This window comes from Heterodontus francisci, chromosome 14, assembly GCF_036365525.1.
Source record: "Heterodontus francisci isolate sHetFra1 chromosome 14, sHetFra1.hap1, whole genome shotgun sequence".
NCBI classification, from domain to species: Eukaryota; Metazoa; Chordata; class Chondrichthyes; order Heterodontiformes; family Heterodontidae; genus Heterodontus; species Heterodontus francisci.
In genome coordinates, this window is record NC_090384.1 from 72,330,631 (window position 1) to 72,351,427 (window position 20,797).

The 20,797-nt window shown below is 45.7% G+C and overlaps 1 non-coding gene across 1 annotated transcript; it reads right to left on the bottom strand.

Moving 5' to 3' along the window:
* Positions 1-6,164: 6,164 nt before the first annotated feature.
* Positions 6,165-6,235, bottom strand: trnag-gcc (transfer RNA glycine (anticodon GCC)). The gene has a single exon. It is a non-coding gene; the product is annotated as a tRNA-Gly (tRNA).
* Between the last annotated feature and the right edge of the window lie 14,562 nt (positions 6,236-20,797).

Genomic DNA, 20,797 nt, shown 5'->3' on the forward strand with positions numbered 1-20,797 from the left:
TTTGTTGAAACTCCTGTCGTATGACTCTGACCACTGGTACTCTACATCTTCTTTCATCAGCTCTCGCAGGTTTCCCATGTGTTCCAACATGTGCGGAATAAAGGAGCTCATGTATTGTATCAAACCAAGGAAACTTCTCAACTCTCTCTTATCTCTTGGGGCTTCCATCCCCGAGATGGCTGAGATTCTTTCAGGGCTCAGCTTAACTCTGTCAGGTGTATACACCATTCCGAAGAACTGGTATTCTGTCAATTGCACAATACATTTGTCTGCATTTAGCTTAATCCCAGCTTTCCTAGTTCTCTCCATGGCTTCATGTAGATGGTTGTCATGATCTTTTCCATCAACACCAAATGTCTGGATATCATCAGCTATGCCGACTGCTCCTTTACATTCCCTGTATGTCTCGTCTACTTTCTGCTGGAACACATCCTGGATCACTTTGAGGCCAAAGGGTAGATGCAGGAATTTGTACCGTCCAAAGGGTGTGTTAAATGTTGTTAACAGTGAAGATTCTGTGTTTAGCTACACATTCCAGTAGCCATTTCTGGCATCAAGCTTGCTCAAAACTTTTGCCTCTGACAGTGCTGGTGTGATTTCTTCCAATGTTGGGATAGGGTAGTGATCCCTCTTTATTGCTTGGTTAAGATCTTTGGGATCTAGGCAAATTCTTAGCCGTCCATTTGGCTTCTCTCTCACCACGATGGAATTTACCCAATCTGTAGGCTCTGTGACTCCGGCCTTTTCTTCCATTTCTCTGAGCTCTCTTTCAAGCTTTCCTTTTAGTTCTACTGGTACTTTACGTGGGGGATGAATCACTGGTTTCATCGCTGGGTCAACAGTAATGTGATACTCAAAATCTTCGAAGCATCCAACCGTCTCATCAAAACACTCTGGGTACATTTGTACCAGATCTTCTTTGCTTCTTATCGGAGGGCACTTTTCAACGGGTGTACTATCTTCAACCCTCAGTGTCACCTCCTTCACCTCATGGTTCACTGAGATAATCTGCAGCTCTTCACAAGTGCTCAACCCCAGGATAGCTGGAGCATCTGTTTCTGTGATGTAGAACATACAGTTAACATCTTTTCATTTGTGTGTCCCTCTGATTTGGGTTGTTCCTAGCTGTTGAATCTCAGTTCCTCCATATACTGTTAGCATGATGTTGTTTGGTTTCAGAACACCTTCCCTTGGATAACCATTTTTCTCCAAATTTTCAGGAAAGATCTGCTGGTATAGTCTGAGCGGGTTGATGTTACTCTGCGCTCCAGTATCAATCTTCACCTTCAGATTTATCGTTGTGGGCTTATTTCATGTTCTCAAACCCATCGCCATCTTCCAGGGTATGGATGTTTTGGTTTCTTTCACAATTCCTTCTCCCTTTTACTTTGGCCCTGATGACTCGTCTACCCCCTTCTTGCCTTGTTCTGCACATCTTTTCCCAGTGCTTGGTCTTTCCGCAAGCTCTGCAGATTGATCCATATGCGGGACATTTCCTTCTATCTGTCAATTCATGTGGTCGTCCACAGCTCCTGCACGTCTTTCTCTCTGTTTGGTGTACATTCTTTAGTTGTTGTTTCACTGCCTCGACCCTGTTGCCTGTTTCTTGGTTTAACTGAAGGCTAGCCATTTGGGAGGTCAGAGTCTTCCTCTGTCTGCTCGCGGCTTCATGTGCTCTGGCGGCTTCTACAGCCTGCGATATTGTGAGCTTGTCCTGTCTGATTAGAGCTTTCTGTGCTTCAGGATGTGCAGAACGACAAATGAGCTGATCTATCAGCCGTTCATCTATGTCCATAAATTTACATTTTCTGGCTGCACTTTTCAATCTTGCTACAAAATTGTCAATAAGCTCACCTAGTTCCTGTCTGAGGCCTTGAAATTCATATCGGTATATCCGATGATTTGATTTTGTCTGGAGATGCGTGCTTTACGTTTCAAAAATTTTGTCTGGGTTTCTGCCGTCCTCTTTGCTTAGGTCCCAGCTGTTAAATAAGTGTAGTCCTTTGTCTCCAGCCCAGAGAAGGATGTAGCTGACCGTTTACTCTTCACTAGTGCCTTTTAGGAAACCACTCAATTTAAAATTACACTTTTATTTAAACTTCTCAAATACCTCTATGACATCATCAGCTCCCCAATCCATGATGGGTTGTAGCAATGCATTCATTCCTGTCCCGGCTGACATTTCGATCTTTTTTTAGAATTTTTGCATGAGTCACTCAATTTTTCTGTTTCTCTTTCTCTGGCACTTATTTGGGTCACTGTTCTCAATCTGATGCTTTTACTCACAGACACTCGCTGCCACCATGTTTCGTCTTTATGTTGTCTCTGGTTCCCAGATGTTGGAAAGAATCACACTTTAAACTTGGAAAAGGCTGGAGTCAGTCTTGTTTATTTCAGCACCATGCTTTGTACTGTAGAACCTGGTTCCACTGGTTCTTGTGTTACATATAATATGACTCCCCAGTGCAACTGTGAATATGGCCACCTACTGGAACACTTACACATAACAACTAGTTCCTAGCTAATTAGTTCCTAGCACTTCACAGAACACCACCAGAGGCCAATTAAGGCCCTTTAGTGGCCTATTAACAGCCAATTAAGGAGTTCTTCCTGCCACCACTGGGATCTTACCAACGGCGGCGGGGTGGAGGGGGGGTGGGGAGGGGTGCGGGGGGGTGGGCTCCTGCCACAGGGGGAGGATGCCTTGTAACACGAGGCGCCCTCCCTGCGGGCTTGGGCAGTGGGGCCCCTCCTTTGTGGGAAATTGTGGCCGATGGACGACCCCCATCAGGAACCACTTCACCCACAAGAACACAAGCAATAGGTGCAGGAGTAAACCATATGGCCCATTGAGCCTGCTCCACCATTCAAAATGATCATGGCTGATCTTCAGATACAACTCCACCCGGGGACCCCCTCTTCCTGGACTGCACGTCCACCCCCCAGCACCCCTTTGCCATGGCCTTCCAGAATGGCTCCTGTGACTCCGCCTCACTTACTTGAGGGCCTGGGTCCCTGGCCTTTGCAGTACTGGCAGTGGCCACCCTCCCAGTGGCACTACCGATACTGCTGAGCTGCTGGTCCTGTGAATGGCCGGCAGCTCTTGGAGGTGGGATCCCCATCTTTAAAGGGACAGGGATCCTGGCGCATGAAACTTAGAAATTAGAAGACCGGAGGATTGTGCTGGGGATGTGGGGGGAGCACAAAAAGGCTGTGGTGGAAATCCATCCCCCCACCCACCAACCCCCTTCCACCCCCTCGCCTTTTCAGTTCAGCGCTGGGAGCCCCGGCTCCAGCACATAATCCAGCCCCCCCCCCCCGTGTGGGAAACAATCACTCATCTGTGAGTTTCCCGGTCAATTAATTGCCAGAAGGCTGGGCTCGGCATCCAATTAAGGATGGCAGAGGGCTCTTGAAGCTGGAGGGTCAATCAGAGGCCTTCCAGCTTGAAAACAGCAGCAGGATTCCACAGCAGGTACGTGAGAGAGAGAGAGCACTTCAAAATGGAGGTGCCCTCTCTCCAATGTTTTCAAACTTGAACTAAAAAATGGCCTTTGCAGCTGGGCCACCACTGTGGGATTATCTGTTCATTATCACATTACTGTTTATGGGACCTTGCTGTGTGCAAATTGGCTGCCGCGTTGCTCTATTCATTTACACATATAGAGGTATTAAAGTTAAAAACTAGCTATGCTTCCTTATGGGACCAAATCATTATCAATTAGGCATGTAAATTGAAGCATTCCAGTATAGTTTTTTTTTATACACAAACCAACATTTGGAAATTATTACCAGCAAAATATACCAATTCTAATGGTTTCGGAGAAGATATTTGCATGGGGAATACATTGACAAGCAGACACTGAAGTTTCACAAAATTGTAATATATCTATTTCAAAATCCGTATTTAGCTTTTGTTTTGGAATACTTCAGATTGCACCTGAATGGAATAAACTTAAAGGTGCCTTAGGATAAGCAAATAGGATGTACAACTTATGGAAGTAAGACTTCGGAAGACAAAAAAAAAGTTCTAGCAGACCAAGTTTTATTACAGACTCATAGGGGGACTTTGAGGCTGACCACTTGGCAGACTCGGAGGGCGGAGTTCCGGAGCAGTGAGTATATAAAAAAAACTTACCTCGGAGATTTTCACAGCAGACTCGGAGGGCGGAGTTCCGGAGCGGTGAGTATATAAAAAAACTTACCTCGGGGATTCTCGGAGCAGACTCGGAGGGCGGAGTTCCAGAGCGGTGAGTATATAAAAAAACTTACCTCGGGGATTCTCGGAGCAGACTCGGAGGGCGGAGTTCTGGAGCGGTGAGGATAAAAAACTCACCTTGGGGATTCTCGGAGCAGACTCGGAGGGCGGAGTTCTGGAGCGGTGAGTATATAAAAAAACTTACCTCGGGGATTCTCGGAGCAGACTCGGAGGGCAGAGTTCCAGAGCGGTGAGTATATAAAAAAACTTACCTCGGGGATTCTCGGAGCAGACTCGGAGGGCGGAGTTCTGGAGCGGTGAGTATAAAAAACTTACCTCGGGGATTCTCGGAGCAGACTCGGAGGGCGGAGTTCTGGAGCAGTGAGTATAAAAAACTTACCTCGGGGATTCTCGGAGCAGACTCGGAGGGCGGAGTTCCAGACTGGTAAGTATAAAAAACTTACCTCGGGGATTCTTGGAGCAGACTCGGAGGGCGGAGTTCTGGAGCGGTGAGTATAAAAAACTTACCTCGGGGATTCTCGGAGCAGACTCGGAGGGCGGAGTTCTGGAGCAGTGAGTATAAAAAACTTACCTCGGGGATTCTCGGAGCAGACTCGGAGAGCGGAGTTCCGGAGCGGTGAGCTTACAGAGTAAGTTACCTCGGGTGGAAAAAAAAACTGAAAAAGTGACATCACAGGAAAGCTGTGACCTGATTGGCTGGTAGGGAATCTGTACCGAATTTGAAAATAAAACTGATAAAAATTGATTAAAACACGAATTAACTAATTAATAAGTAGAGTAACTAAACCAGAGGGAGGAGATTACTGTATTTAGACAGCATTTAATATTTATTGTAGAAATCTAGCACTAGGGACCACATAGTGAAGTGTATCATAATTTAGTAAGGATTTAATAAGTATTTATTTATTTTATATCAATTAACTAATTAGTGCTAGAAATGTCAGTTAGAGGGGTGAAGTGCTTCACCTGTGAGATGTGGGAAGTCTGTGACGCTTCCAGCGTTCCGGGTGACTACATCTGCAGGAAGTGTACCCAGGTGCAGCTCCTCATAGACCGCATGGATCAGTTGGAGCGGCAACTGGATGCACTTAGGAACATGCAGGTGGCGGAAAGCGTCATAGACAGGAGTTTTAGAGAAGTGGTAACACCCAAGGTGCAGGCAGATAGTTGGGTGACCGCGAGAAGGGGCAGGCAGTCAGTGCAGGAATCCCCTGTGGCTATCCCCCTCTCTAACAAGTATACCGTTTTGGATACTGTTGGGGGGGATGGCCTATCAGGGGAAAACAGCAGCAGCCAGAGCAGTGGCACCACGGCTGGCACTGTTGTTCAGCAGGGAGGGGCAAAGCACAGAAGAGCAATAGTTATAGGGGACTCTGTAGTCAGGGGCACAGATATGCGCTTCTGTGGATGTGAAAGAGACTCCATGGAAGGTATGTTGCCTCCCTGGTGCCAGGGTCAAGGATGTCTCTGAACGGACAGAGGGCATTCTGAAGGGGGAGGGTGAACAGCCCGAGGTACTTAAGAACAAAGAACAAGAACAAAGAACAGTACAGCACAGGAACAGACCATTCGGCCCTCCAAGCTTGTGCCGATCTTGATGCCTGCCTAAACTAAAACCTTCTGCACTTCCAGGGACCGTATCCCTCTATTCCCATCCTATTCATGTATTTGTCAAGATGCCTCTTAAACGCCATTATCGTACCTGATTCCACCACCTCCCCCGGCAACAAGTTCCAGGCACTCACCATCCTCTGTTTAAACAACTTGCCTCGCACATCCCCTCTAAACTTTGCCCCTCGCACCTTAAACCTATATCCCCTAGTAACTGACTCTTCCACCCTGGGAGAAAGCTTCTGACTATCCACTCTGTCCGTGCCGCTCACAACTTTGTAATAAAGCAGGACCCCAATACCAGGCACGCTCCCTCCATGATAAACACCAGCTCTGCATTGACTGGGAATCGAACCCAGGCTTCCCACCTGGCAAGCGAGAATTCTACCACTGAACCACCAATGCCTGGCTGTATGGATCTGTGTGGCAGTGCCCAGAAAATGGGTGGGCAATGACTAATTGCCCTGTTCCCACCACTGCAATCTTCCCCCTTGGTCTACTTCTGGGTGGCTGGAGCTGAGTCATCTGGTAATAAGTAAATTGGCATCCTATGATATATATATAAGACCCCTGTTGTCATTTTAGAACAGTGGTGTGTCGATCGTGCACCTCTTAGACGAGCTCAAAAGTAAGTTTTAGCATATTTTTATTGGGCTTAGAGCTGGAGGAATGTTCCTGCAGGCTCCACAACACCAGCCTGTAGCACCAAACCTCTTTCTGTCTCCTCATGATCCTATCTTCTTCCAGGCTGGCCATGCTGCCTGATATTGGGGTCAAATGCTAATGAGGCCAGGCCTCCCAGCAGACATATCAGGCAGTGTTGTGATGTGAGAACAGAAAGTGCGAGAAATACTCAGCAGGTCTGGCAGCATCTGTAGAAAGAGAAACAAAGTTAACGTTTCAGGTTTGTGCCCTTTCATCAGAACTGGCAAAAGTTAGAAATGTAATAGGTTTTGAGCAAGTGAAAAGGGGGAGGGGGGAAGAAGAGCAAAAGGGAAGGTCTGTGATAGGATGGAGGGCAGGAGAGATTAAATGACAGAGTTGTTGTGGAACAGAATGCAAATGGTGTGCTAAAGAGACAAATGAAAATCCCGGTCAGAGAGAAGAGCAGAACTTGTTCAAAGTAAGCATTCCTGGAAGAGAAATTTCAGTGAATTAAACTAAGTAGGAATGCTCGTCAGCTGTCTGTCTGAAGTCTGGACAGAGGGAAAATCTACCCCATGCTTTTGATGAACTTACATCTTGGGTGTAAAATTATGTTTTCATCTACTTTACAACAGAGTTTTTCTCTTCATGAATCTGTGATCGATAAAGTGAATGGGCAAAATTTCAGTGTAGGCAGGTGTGAGGTTATCCAAATTGGACCTAAAAAGAATTGAACAGAGTATCTTCTAAATAGGCATTTGCACTGAAGTCCACCACCATGGAAAGAGTCACCACGTGCGTGGAGAATCAGATGTAGCAGGTAACTGAGTGCATGCTAGCACAAACCAATGGCCTGCACACTCAAGGCTGAACTTAGTGAGCCTGCTGCCAGCCCGGAAATGGGTGCCGTTCCCGTCCATCACGTGGGTAGCTGCACTATTATGATCACACAGCGCGTGGCCATTTTGCAAAGTGGAGACGCGGGGCAGGACTGGGAGGTGAGTTGCCGATTACAGCGTCAGATGACTCCAGAGCAGGTGCTGGCACCATATTTAAAGGCCTGCCAGTCCTTCATTCACTCCTGCTTTAGAGACATTTGCAGCTTTCAGTGTACTGCTGAAAACACTGTTTGACTGAATCCTGGACTACCCCAACCCCCCGAGGAGGACAGCATAGGATGGATGACCCAAGACACAGGGTAGCCTCACAGTTCAGTGTTGCCTCCCTGCAGAATCTCCTCTAGGCTGCAAGGGAAAGACGACAGGCTCTCTTCCCCAGTGATGGCAACAAGAAGTCCTCCCGCGTGACCAACCAAGCCTGGGTGGAGATGGCTGAGGAGGTTCGCAGCTATGGGGTCACTCACAGGAACTGGGTGCAGTGCCAAAAGAGGGGCAACGACCTCCTGTGCTCAGCCAAGGTGAATGCTCCATACCACTTGTCACACCTCAGGCTGAAATGAAACACACTTGAAATCACATTGTTTTAACGTTAACAAAGATTTAACAAGCATTTTATTAAAGACTTCTGTAGAGTTCTGTTCACTGTTCTCACCACAGCAGCAAACGCTTATCTGACCTTACAACAGTCCCCAGGTCAGGTGTTTTCCCCAAAGCACAAAACTACTTTCAGTTTCCCTTCCACGTACCATATATTCTCTAATACTCAAGCACGCACATACTTTCATGACACCTCTCTACTTATTACTGAGTGCAAGTGGCTATGCAGAAGGAAGCAGGGCATAGTGAGGGTGGCAACACCACAGCGATGGCATAGTGGGGTAAGGCATCTCCACATCCTGACAGATGCATAGTTGCAACTCGACCACAGGCCACCTTCCTTCACAGCTCACCCCCATTAACTCCCCTGAGAGTGTATGACAGCATGAGATATATCTGACACCCCAGTAGGGGACGAGGGGCTGACATTAGCAGAACTGTCATGTTGATCCCTCTGTGAATTCTTACTATCACCATCCTTCATCTTGCAGGGCAAGAAGGTCCATAACAGGAGGGAGGCAGCCCAAACTGGCGGAAGTATTCCGGATCTATGGTCTCTCACCCTAGCCGAGGAAAAGGCCTTGAAATTAGCAGGGACCCAGGGCGGCTGCACAATATCAGATGGAGAAACTGGAGTCTTGTGCAAGAGAGTTAGGATTGGCTTCTATTGACATACAGATCACTTATGGAGACCAACATCATGTATGTTTGGCATGATGAGATTTGCACAGCCTAACCCACACATGTTTGTGTTCTCTCATTCAGGTCGGCAGATGCAGAGACCACCTCTGACAAGGAGGACCACTCAGAGGATGCACCACCCCATGACTTTCCTGCACCTTCCACTAACTCAGATATCAGGGTCACAAGCTGGTGAGAGCAGCACACACGCACCCGAGCAGCTGGCTGAGGCTGAGGTAGCCGAGGCCTCTGAAAGTTGGAGGACTGTGGGCAGCTAGGCCCATGCTGAGCCTCAGGATGATGAGGAGTCTCTGGTGTCGATAGCACAGGGTATACTGGAGTTGCAGAGAGAGGTAAGGCAACATCTGGCAGAGTGCCAGAGGCCATCCGCAAGCATGAGCGGATGATGGAGGAGTCCATCCATGCCATGACTGCTGCCATGTCTCAAGTATAGCTTCCTCCATTGAGAGGTTGCTGAGCCAGATTCCACAAAAGCATGCAAGCCTGCACACTAGCCCTTGGCCATGAGCTCAATGCAGCCATGGCAAGGCGAAGAAGGACAAGGCACCTGGAATCTTCTCCAGGTCCTCATCCTTCTCTGGTCATCAGGGAATTTCAAGCCTTGAAAAGGAGGAGGAGAGGCTGACCTCCACAGCTGGGGACTCCCCTCAGGGTGCTCTGAGTGTGGACAGTGGCTCCTCAGCCCCGCTGCCAGTTGCCGTGTTGCCTGAGGAGAGTCCTGCACAATGCAGGAAACCCTCAGGCAGCCAGAGGACTCCTGCCGAGGTTATCACTGGCCAAGATATAGCCTGATCAGCAGCCTACCTCCAGCCCAGCTGCTGTCGCTGGGATCACACATCGTAGAAGCAAATGTATTAAGAAAACCACCTAGCCGCGCATTGGGATTCACAGGTGCTGGAAATCTTGCATGAATTGATTAGTTAAAAGTTCTTTTGATACAATCATTAACGATCATTGTCTAAAAGGCATTTTCCATTATGCCTTAATTGTGAGCTGCTGGCTTCACCCCTTAGTGGAATGCCAATGTAACCACAGCCCTCATTAACAGATGGTCTCCCATGGGCACGAAGACATGTTACAGCTGGGCACAAGTCATGCAGCACAAATGGAGAGGAGGCGACAGACTTCTTGCATTGAGGTAAGTCTTTATTTGTATCTCTGTGAGTGAGCATCAGGGTGGCTGGAAGCAGGTGATGATGCAGTTGTGTCTTGCCTCCCTGGCACGTCGCTCAATCTGCCTGGCCTCTAGTGCAAAGTACCTTCACCATCCAATGCTGCTTGATCCTCTCCCTCCTCCGCATTCTTCTCATTGGTGGATGAGTATCGCTTGGGCATCTCACCCTCTGCAGTGCTGTATTGTGCAGAGCACAGCAGACCACCATGATGCATGAGTCCCTCGCTGGGGCATTCTGCAGTGCTCCACCGGATCGATTGAGGCAGTGGAATCTCATCTTCAGCATCCCAGTGGCCTGCTCGATAGTTGCTCGACTGGAGCCATGGCAATTGCTGTACCTCTCCTCCGTTGCATTGTGCATTGGCGTCAGAAGCCAAGTCATCAATGGGTAGCCCTTGTTCCCGAGAATCCATCCCTGAATGCGAGCAGGGAGCCTGAAAGGCTGTGGCACCTTTAGAGGTATGTAGGCATCGTGGCTGCATCCAGGGAAGCAGGCACACACCTGTAGGAAATGCAGACCTGTTGAACATTGATTGCATGGAAGCCCTTCCTGTTGATGAAGGCGGTTAGCTGGTCCATGGGAGCCTTGATGAACACATGTATGCAATCTATCACACCTTGCACCTGGGGAAAGCCAGCTATGGCCCTGAACCCGATGGCCCTCTCGGCCTGACTGTCAGGGTCAGTCTGGTAGCATGCATAGTTGCCGATCCTCTTCAACAGGGCATTGGTCAGCTTTTTGATGCAGCAGTGGGCTGCTGCCTGGGAGAACCCACGCATGTCCCTGGTGGATACCTGGATAAAAGTTTAGTACCACAGTGATTTCAGGACCACTGGCATACGGTTACCCCAAATTCCATAGGTCACAACTCGTCCTGCAGCAGGGCGCATAAGTCAGTGATGGTCTCGCTCGAGAGCAGTAGCCTTCGCAGACAAAGGCATTCTGACATTTAGAGGAAGCTGATACCAGTCTGGTACACTGTGTGGCACAGGTCGGCCCTTCTTGGTGTGGCCAGCTGCTGCTAGTCTCATCGTGGAGCTTCACGGGCCAGACAGCTGCCTCCTGGCCCCATAGGGATAGGCACCAACATGTTGCACCACGGACATTTGACAAAACTATTGACTCAGCCATGGTCATGGTGGCAATTAATCTATATATAAAGTGTATAGCCAGTCTAATGCCATCAAAACACAGTCCAATTTAAAATACATTTCTCCCTATTTAGTGAGATACCTGACATTGTTTTTGTTTGCACAAGTAGTCAATGTCTGCCCGCACAGTTGATGAGCGGTGCAGAGAATTTGGATAGATGTCCATCTGTCAGGAGTGATCTTGATCTCTTTCTCTCTCTCTCTACATCACTCTCCCCTTTCTCTTTCCCTTTCTCCTCTCTGTGTCTATCCCTCTCCCATCTGCCTCTCTCCTCTCTGTCCATCGCTCTCACTTCTGTGTCCCCCTCTCTCCCCCTCTCTCACCCCTGTGTATGCTTCTCTCTCCCCCAACTCTCCTCCTGTGTCCCTCCCCCCTCTCTCTCTGCCCCTCACCTGCTCCCTGCCCCCTCTCCCCCACCCTCTGCCCCCTCCCTCTCTCCCTCTTTATCCCCTCTCACAGAGACTGGTTCAACGAGAATGATCAAGAGATATAGGAGCCAATGGAGTGTAAGTGCAAAGTGTTCGTAGACTGGAAGCATCACCATACTTCAAGAGAAAAGCAGCAGACGTAAAGGCGCCTGAAGGCAGTGGTACAAGAAAAAACAGGCGACATCAAGAACAAATGGTGGGTGGAAAGAGTGCAAGAGGTACACCAGCTTGCAGACAACCATGACATGTGTGGGTTCTTTAGAGCTGTCAAGACCGTCCATGGCCCAAATATTTAAAGGCCTACCCAGCTGAGAGCCAAGCCGGAGAAGAGCTTGTCAAGGACAGACAGGCAGTCAGCACCCGCTGGAGGGAACATTTCAAAGAGCTCCTCAACCGAGATTCTTTCTTTGACCCGAGTGTCCACAACTCCATGCCTTAGCACACTACCCGGCTCAGTTGTGGTGCTACCGTGGTCTGGAATTAAGCTGAAAAAGCCATTTAGCTAAAAACACCAAGGCCTCGGAACGGACGAAATCCCTGCCAAAATCCTAAAACATGACAGAGACACTCCTGGCACAATTGCACAACCTCAAATCATTTACCTGGGAAGAGGAGCACATGCTAGGGGATCTCAGGGATGCTGAAATCATGCTCACCTTCAGGAAAGGAGACCATTTCGATTGCGGTAATTACAGTGGAGTCTCCCTGCTGTCTGCCACAGAAAGGTGCAAAAATCTGTGGGAGATGTGACCGTTGCAGACTGAAAGGATCATGGCAGCTTCCAGGATATCTTGCATAGACATGCATGATAACTTTCTGGCAGTCACATAACCAGCTGAACATTGATCGAGTGGAATCCCTTCTGATTGATAAATACCCCAGGCCGATTTGAGGGTGCCTGATTGCTACATATGTGCAGTCAATGACTCCCTGTATCTGTGGAAATCCAATCACTGCAGACTGGCCTCATCAGTGTCAAAGTGGTCATAAGTGGTGCATTGATAAACATGGGAGGTACACTTGTGGGCAGTTGATTGTGAAATCCTGCATGTGTCACCAGTGGATCCCTGGAAATAGCCAGAGGTGAAGAAATTCAGGGCTATGCTGACCTTGACAGCCACTGGCAATGTGTGTCCACCTGGCTCACTTGGAAGGAGGTCTTGTTCCAGGAAGCTGCAGATGTCAGCAATGAGCTGACGCAAAAGCCTTAATTTCCTGATCCTCTGCCAATATAGCCTGTTTTGGGTGTATCTCCTTCTTTAAGCTGGAGCTCTGTCTGGTGGAGTGGCATGTGGCTGCAGAGAAGGCAGCTGCTGTTGCTATTGTTGCAGTTCCTGCTGCTGGTGTTGGTGTAGCTACCCTGTTGCTCTTCATCAGAGGCCCATGCCATAGCAGTATAAGTTGCTCCCATGTTGCAGTGAAGACCGACAACAGGGAAGTTCAGATCAAGGTGAGTAAAGTTTAAGGTAGGTGAAATGACTTCCAAAAAGTCAAATCCTGTATCCATACGTCCAATGCATGTTGTGACTTTATATTGTGTCATGTTGTCAATATACATAATGCTAGGGTTTCCTGATATATATCTGGACCAGCGTAGTTTAAATGCAAATGAACTCAAAGCTAAGTTTTAATCAAACTATTGGTTCACAAAATCCTTTATTTTGTACAAATTTGTTTCAATTGTAAAAGTGGAGTTCATTAATTTGGTGCAAAACTGAAACAAAGGTTGCTTTTATATCACACAAGCGAAGTTACTGGTTCTGGCTCCCAACACATGAGTCTTGCACAGCCTACTGAAACAAAGGGCCAAATTTTATTCCAGTGATGGGGGTCCCGGTAGTGAACCAGAAGGCAGGGGGAGAACCTGCCTTGGCCCTCTGTTGGACCCCCATTGCAATTTCACGGCAGTCAGCCAATTAACTGCCTGACGTCGGGCAGTTAAGGAACCCCTTTAAGGGATAAGCTCCATCTCCAGAGTTGCCAGTCATCAGAGGGCCGGCAGCTTTGCTGTACTGGCAATGTCACTGAAAGCGGTGGCCACTGCCAGTACTGCAGGAGGCTTACAGAGGAGAAGATGTTGGAGACAGGGTGGGCGGTTGGGGGGTTGGTGAGAGTTGGGGAGGGGGGATCCTGTTGGAGGGGGGGGTGCTCTGGGGGCCATGGATTTTTCCCCAAAGGAGGGACAGCCCCTAACCCTGCTAGGAGACCACCAGGTCTCACTTGTCGGTGCCTCCATGTGGTAGCAGGCCCTTCCGACGGCCACAAAATCACAGCGGAGGCAAGAAGCTGCCCTTAAGTGGCGATTAATTGACCTCTTAAGGGCCTTGATTGGCCTGGAGCAGGAAGGCCGACCTCGGCCTGGGGCAGGAAGGCCGATTTCAGCCCTCCCCGCCCTGGAGAAATGGCAGGGGGCCAGGGCAACATCAGGCACGACAACCCTTGCCATTTTGTTTGCCTGCCTCCTGTCTCCAAAAAGCAAAACTTGGGAAAAGGTTTTGCCACTGCCTACTTTAGCAAATTTCTACAAGTTTACTTCCTAGTTACAGCTGGCTGCATAAGATTCATGCATTGGAGTTTCCATCAATAGAATGGATCTGGCACAATATAGAAAGCAGCCAGAGCTCATTTTAGGGGACACCAGGATGTAGTTTGGGATTTAACATTGTATGATTTGCTGTATAAAATGGATAATTTTCTATACCATTGTGTTTTATTTTTATCTACAATGTGATGAAATTCTAGCAGTAGTGATATACTGCACACATGCATAACTTTGCCAGAAATGTCACTTTTATATATCAGATTTGCCCGTTTGTGAATTGTAATTTAAAATGCAGCTCAAAGTTAATGTGCCTACTGCCTCGCAAATGTTTTTTTTTAGACATACAGCACTGAAACAGGCCCTTCGGCCCACCGAGTCTGTGCCGACCATCAACCACCCATTTTATACTAATCCTACACTAATTCCACATTACTACCACATCCCCACCTGTCTCTATATTTCCCTACCACCTACCTATACTAGGGGCAATTTATAAAGGCCAACTAACCTATCAACCAGCAAGTCTTTGGCATGTGGGAGGAAACTGGAGCACCCGGAGAAAACCCACGCAGACACAGGGAGAACTTGCAAACTCCACACAGGCAGTCCCCAGAATTGAACCCGGGTCACTGGAGCTGTGAGGCTGCGGTGCTAACCACTGCGCCACTGTGCCGCACTGGAGAAATTCCAAATACCTGTATAAATGGGATTGTAGTGAACTTATGTGCCTTAATTAGCAATAATGAAGGCATGCAAAGTTATAGGAAAATGATTAAAACAAACCAAAAATTATATACCTTGAGACATTGGCTTGCAGTGTTGAGTTCAAAACAGGACTACAGTTCTGAGATTTCCAACAACCTTGAAAGTATTGGAAGGGACTTTTAGAAGAATATTACAGCGCAGTACAGGCCCTTCGGCCCTCGATGTTGTGCCGATCATCTGACCTACACTATTCCATTTACATCCATATGTCTATCCAATGACCACTTAAATGCCCTTAAAGTTGGCGAGTCTACTACTTATTGTTTTATTCTCTGAGATATGCTTTTAATAGCCCAGCATGTGCTTGGCAAATCAGCACTAATGTCAAACTTGACACTGGAACAGTGAAGAAAAATCAAGTGCTGTAACTAAGCCAATTAATATTTTTGAATTCTAGGTAGAAACACTCCTTAACTGAGTGTTCAAAGTTTCTAATCAGTTTTTTTACTTTGCTGGAGAAAAATTATGTGTATCCTTGTGTTGAGTATTGCAATCAAAGAGTAATGAATAACAAGGCGTGCACACATTAAAGGATGTTCCCACACTGTTTATTGTTTTGCCACGAGGGGAAGTCGAGTGCAAAAAAGATCACTGCTGTGGTAAAATCCATGTTATGCGCACAAATTGGCATTCATATTGCCACAGGCTTCTTCATAATCCCTTCAAACATTTTATTTAAATTGTTGAAATTGATTTGAAACCAACAGTTGCACTGGGATCGGGAACAATGAAATTTAAAATGAATCAGTATAAGTTGCATTGATTGCTTGCCGCAGTGTGGTTATTGTTTCTGTTGTGATCCAATTTTGTTTTTAGCCACATCGAATATAGCTAATTAGTATTTAATATTTTCTGTTTTAATCTGTTTAAGGATTACTGCTGTAGATTTCTCTAATATCTTGCTTTGTTTCTCCGCAGATACTGTAGTAAGATGTTATGCAAAGTTTCAATTAATTATTTATTTTGGAGAAGGATGGTTGTTGCATAATATGCTCATTAATCACGGCACAGTGGCGCAGTGGTTAGCACCGCAGCCTCACAGCTCCAGCGACCTGGGTTCAATTCTGGATACTGCCTGCGGGGTGTTTGCAAGTTCTCCCTTTGACCACGTGGGTTTTTGCCGGGTGCTCTGGTTTCCTCCCACAGCCAAAGACTTGCAGATTGATAGGTAAATTGGCCCTTATAAATTGCCCCTAGTATAGGTAGGTGGTAGGGGAATTGAGAGAAGGTGGGGATGTGAGAGGGTAATGGGATTAATGTAGGATTAGTATAAATGGGTGGTTGATGGTCAGCACAGACTCGGTGGGCCGAAGGGCCTGTTTCAGTGCTGTATCAATAAAAAAATAAAAAAATGTTGATGTCTCGAAGAAGGCAAATGAATTAGAAAAGTAGTGGGGGCCATTTTTGTTTAATATTTTAGGTGCTAAAGAGGTAAAAAGATGGCCACATGGCATCTTAAGCTGAAATGCTGGTTTAGCCTGTGTTTAGCCCAAGACACCATCTTGGTAAAGGAGTTGAAGCCAGTACTAGGAACGGCCACCAGGAGGATTGTTAAATAGCTGATTGCCACTTAAAATACCTGCTAGTGCTCTTTAAAGAGGCTGCATAACATTTTGGTGGCGAGCACTTGACTAACTTCCTCTCCTAACAGCGACCAGTTGTTTAGGAATAAACATGGCGTTGATGTCAATTTCAAGCACTACGTAAAGGGACACTCCTTTTCATAGTCATTTCTGTTGGAGCTGTGAAGAGGACCTCTGAAACACATTGGGAGAGTTTCTGGGACAATTTGTTAAGACTTCAGCAAGCAACATTTATTCCGGAAATTCTCTGAGGACTTCACCTAAAAAGAGTAAGCATTGTTCTGCTCCACCTTAGAGGAGTCACCACGAGAAAGAGAGTCCTGGGTTATTGGCATCTTGCCAGAGATCCTCTTGATCAGATGAAGAATGGCAGGAGGACATGAGGCCTGGCAGACCAGCACCAGATGCTGAGGAGAGAGTGACAGGAAGGTGGGGAAGGCGAGATGCCATCCTTCCCTGCTGCTGATACATGATATCCTTTCTCCTCTGGACCTCTTTCACCAGGGCCTCTGCTGCTGCATCTGAGAACCTGTCTGCTGTCTCCATCAGTCCCTGAACCAGCCTGTAATGTGCTGTATTGTGTCAGTCAGAGCACTCCTCACCTTCAATGGAAGTGAATGCGTGAAGCCCTGATACACTGCTCTATGTCAAATCAGCACTTGAGTGCTAAACCTGCAGATGTTTGTTTAACATCTCCAGGCAAATTCAGTTATGGTAATCAGCAATTAGGACCAAAATTGTGCGCTTAATCCAGACTTTCAAACAGGCTAGTCTTATTATCACTGCACCCATTTAGCGCCTGTTTACACCCTTTGGCCAAAATAACCTCCAGAATCTTTTTTTCATTTCATGTGCAATTAGGATTAAGCAGGCATGAAAAGCACTGCAAATATTAATTTGTACAGGCAATCTGAAGCAGTTAACTTTCAGGAGTTCTTTGTGTTGATTTTTCCGATAATTTATCCTTAGGTTTTTTGCGATTTAGTTTTGCTGGAAATTGCTTTCTACTCAGTGCACTTTGTTGTGGGTTTCTTACTGGGATTCTTGGTGCTACCTTTCTTAGTATTGGTCTTCTTCTTAGCCTTGAGCCCTTGCCTCAATCCTTCCGCACCGCATCCCTACTCCTACCCAATGCCCTTCCCCTGCCCTAATAACTTCACCCACATCCCCATGCCTAACTCCACACCTACCCCTACCCTTGGTCTGCACTAGCGAGTCATTGTCCACCAGCTCCATGACGGCCATTCGGAGGTGGGCCTTGTTTTTCAGGCAGTAGCCATTGACCAGCAGTGCCTCCTGGAGGGGGCTGTGTGATGGACTGCTGCACTACTTGTAGCCCATTAGTTGCTTCAAGAACAGCCTTGTCCCTTTTTCCCTCTAAAGATGTTTACTTCTTGCTAAGCCACAGTTTCAGACATCTCCTTTCTGTGCATCAGTATCTGGTTCAACCCTGGAGTGCATTGTACCTGAGTCAAATCCTTTGCTCAGTCAGTGCCCAAGTAAGTATGCAATCCTGCAGGGCACCAACGAGAGGTGGGAGCCTGGTTCAATCTTCCCTTCCTATTATGGGGTGTTGTGTGATGATTGTAATGCACTTACTGTCATTCCTGACAGATCAGCTAACTCATCATGGACTGGGGATTGAACTTGGGAATACTCGCTCTGGGTATAATCCAATAATGCCTAACTGGGTGCCTTTACCCAGTTGCACTTAGAAGCACCTATACGCTTTTGCTCAAAGATGTTGGGGCTAATTTTCAATTTTGGGGGAGTGTAGAAACTGGTGGCGTTGAATTAGCTGCCCAATTATTCTTTCCATTATCTTCAATTGATCTGATCTATCTATGTTGAAAGTTACCCAACCTCTCCAGTTCTGTTATTCAACTTTGCAGAATACATTCACTCATTCGTTATAACCAATGCTACAAGACCTTGTAATCTTGTTTTCCCCACTACTAGTTCTTGTTTTATTCCTCCATTGTTTGCTTTTTGATTCGGCTGTTACCATTCACATTTAAGCTTTCGCCTTTCCTGCATGAAACCCTTTCCATTAAGGCTTGTAGGTAGGTGTGTCGGACCAATGCATAACATCAGTCGTGATTATGAAAATTGTACTCTTTCATGATGCATCAATAAACTTTAACCACTCATGTCGGAATTTTTTCCAGTATATAAGAATGTTGACAATGAGCTTATTGATGTAAGTCTTTCAGCAGTAATAAAACCTGGCCCAAATGTCACTTATGGCATAGGTGGTATATTTGCTTGAAAATATCAGAAAATCCATGACTCGGCAGTAGAATGCAACAAATTACCAATGAATTAAATCCATGTCTGAAATTCAATGTGACATTAATAACAATAACATTGACTTTAATGGTAAGATTCCTGCTTGATAGTAAATCACCATCAGAATTATTGACTGTTTAAAAAGGAGGATATATTTCCTTGATAATGTGATGCTTTTATTGCTACAGGAGAAAATTATGATTTCTCATATTGTGTGGCTAAGAACTGAGGTAAATAATCAGACAATATTTTAATGCTTAATTTGAAATGAAATTTAACAAATATTGTTAAAACAACTCAGTTAAGTAATACCATATGATTCTCTCTTTTGAAATGCAAGTACACTATAAGATGCTTATCGAGGGATCAACCAGTGGATATTTCCAAAGTATTTCTAGGATTAAAGGCCCTGTAGAATATTCAGTGATACGTGGATGTCTTTGCCCTACTATGCTAACATACTAAAGCATCTATATTTATTTATAATTTAATTGGTACAATGGAGATCTACAGTTGTCAGTACATTATGGTGAAGAGACTATACATCACTTTTGGTGAAACATAATTTAGGGAATGGATCAATGATTGTTCCCCCTGGAGAAAATCTTTTACTAATGGAACCTTCATTGACTGGTGTGTAATTCAATTAAATGCTTTATCTATTTTGGCTTTGTCTGGTGTTATGCAGGCCCCCACCTGCTAAGAATGAGGCACATTCATTTCGCCACATGGACGTTAAATTTCAAATTGTTGCTGGGAAGGAGAGAAGGCCAGTTATAAGGAGTTGCCAGGTCCCTGACTGGAAGGACATTTTTGCACATTAACAGACACTGCTTGGAACAAAGGAGCTATCTCCTGTTCCAATACATTACACAAAACCAGAAGTGGTTATACCAGTCGGTCATGTGACGACCCTGCTGGCCAACTTGGGTAGTTTTAAATTGTAGTGACAGTGTTTGAACTGGCAGAAAGCTCTTTGCTCCTGGATTGAAAAGACCATCTCTCCTCTTGTCTGCTCTCATCTCTTTCTCACGGAACTCCAAAAACTCACTGGAGACACATGAACCTCAAGAGAGAAAAGTGAACAAGGTTTAAGAAGAATACTGGGCCCGAACGAACATCAAGAACTACCTACAAAAGGACTCTACAGTGAGCTCCAAGAACCGTAACAACAACTCTTCAGATATTGCTTCAAACCTTTCCACTTTAATTTTTCTTCTGCTCTTTTCTGTCTGTATTTGCATGTGTGTATGCGTATGCATGCTAGTGTGGGCATGCGTGTATCTGTAGGCGTCAACCAAATTAGAATTTAAGTTTAATAACATTTCACCTTCCTTCTTTAAATCTAAGAAAGTCTGTTTGTGCTCATTTCTTTACCTTATAATTGGAAAGCGGTGAACAAGGATTTACCAAGGGGGAGTTAAAACACAGTGTGTTTAAAAATAAAACCCTGTTCCAGTAAGACCTGGTGAAGGTTAAAAGGGAACCCTAGACCTCTTTTGCACCTGGTATTAACACTGGGCTAATCCTTATTCATGGAATAGTTATTATTACTCCTTCTTCAAAAGTTTCAGAGACTTCTTACAATTAATATTTAACATTAACTGGTTAGGAGAAAGCTTTAATATAATAGGTTTGGTATGGGGCAGCTATAATTGAATAAAACATAATGAAAACATTCAATACTTGAGCTTTGTGGAACAAATCAAACATGTGTTGAATTCATTTTAAGTTGAAGAACATCAATGAAGAAGTACAACAGCCAAAGGATCCAGTTGGATTTCTACATTCAGAGACAAAGTAAAGGAGCAATATGTACTCCACTGAACTTTGTCACATAGAAACATAGAAAATACTGGTCTATCATATTTTTAACCAAAGGTTCAGGTTTTCAGTTGACTCATTTTTTTCTCATAGCCATTTAATGACTGATTAGCATCAATAACATAAATAGGACCATGCATTTGAAAGATGAATTAACCTTTTTTAAATGAACACCATTTTAACTGGAACTTTGTTTACAATTTATCGCGATTAACAATTATATGGGGATGAAACAAATATTTTCCTGTATTAATAGGCTATTTGGTACAATGTAACAATCCCTTATGTTACTCTGACATCCCTTATCCCTTTTCTCAGAAGAGCACACTTTATAGAGTGACTGTAACATTTCCATTTCACACACTT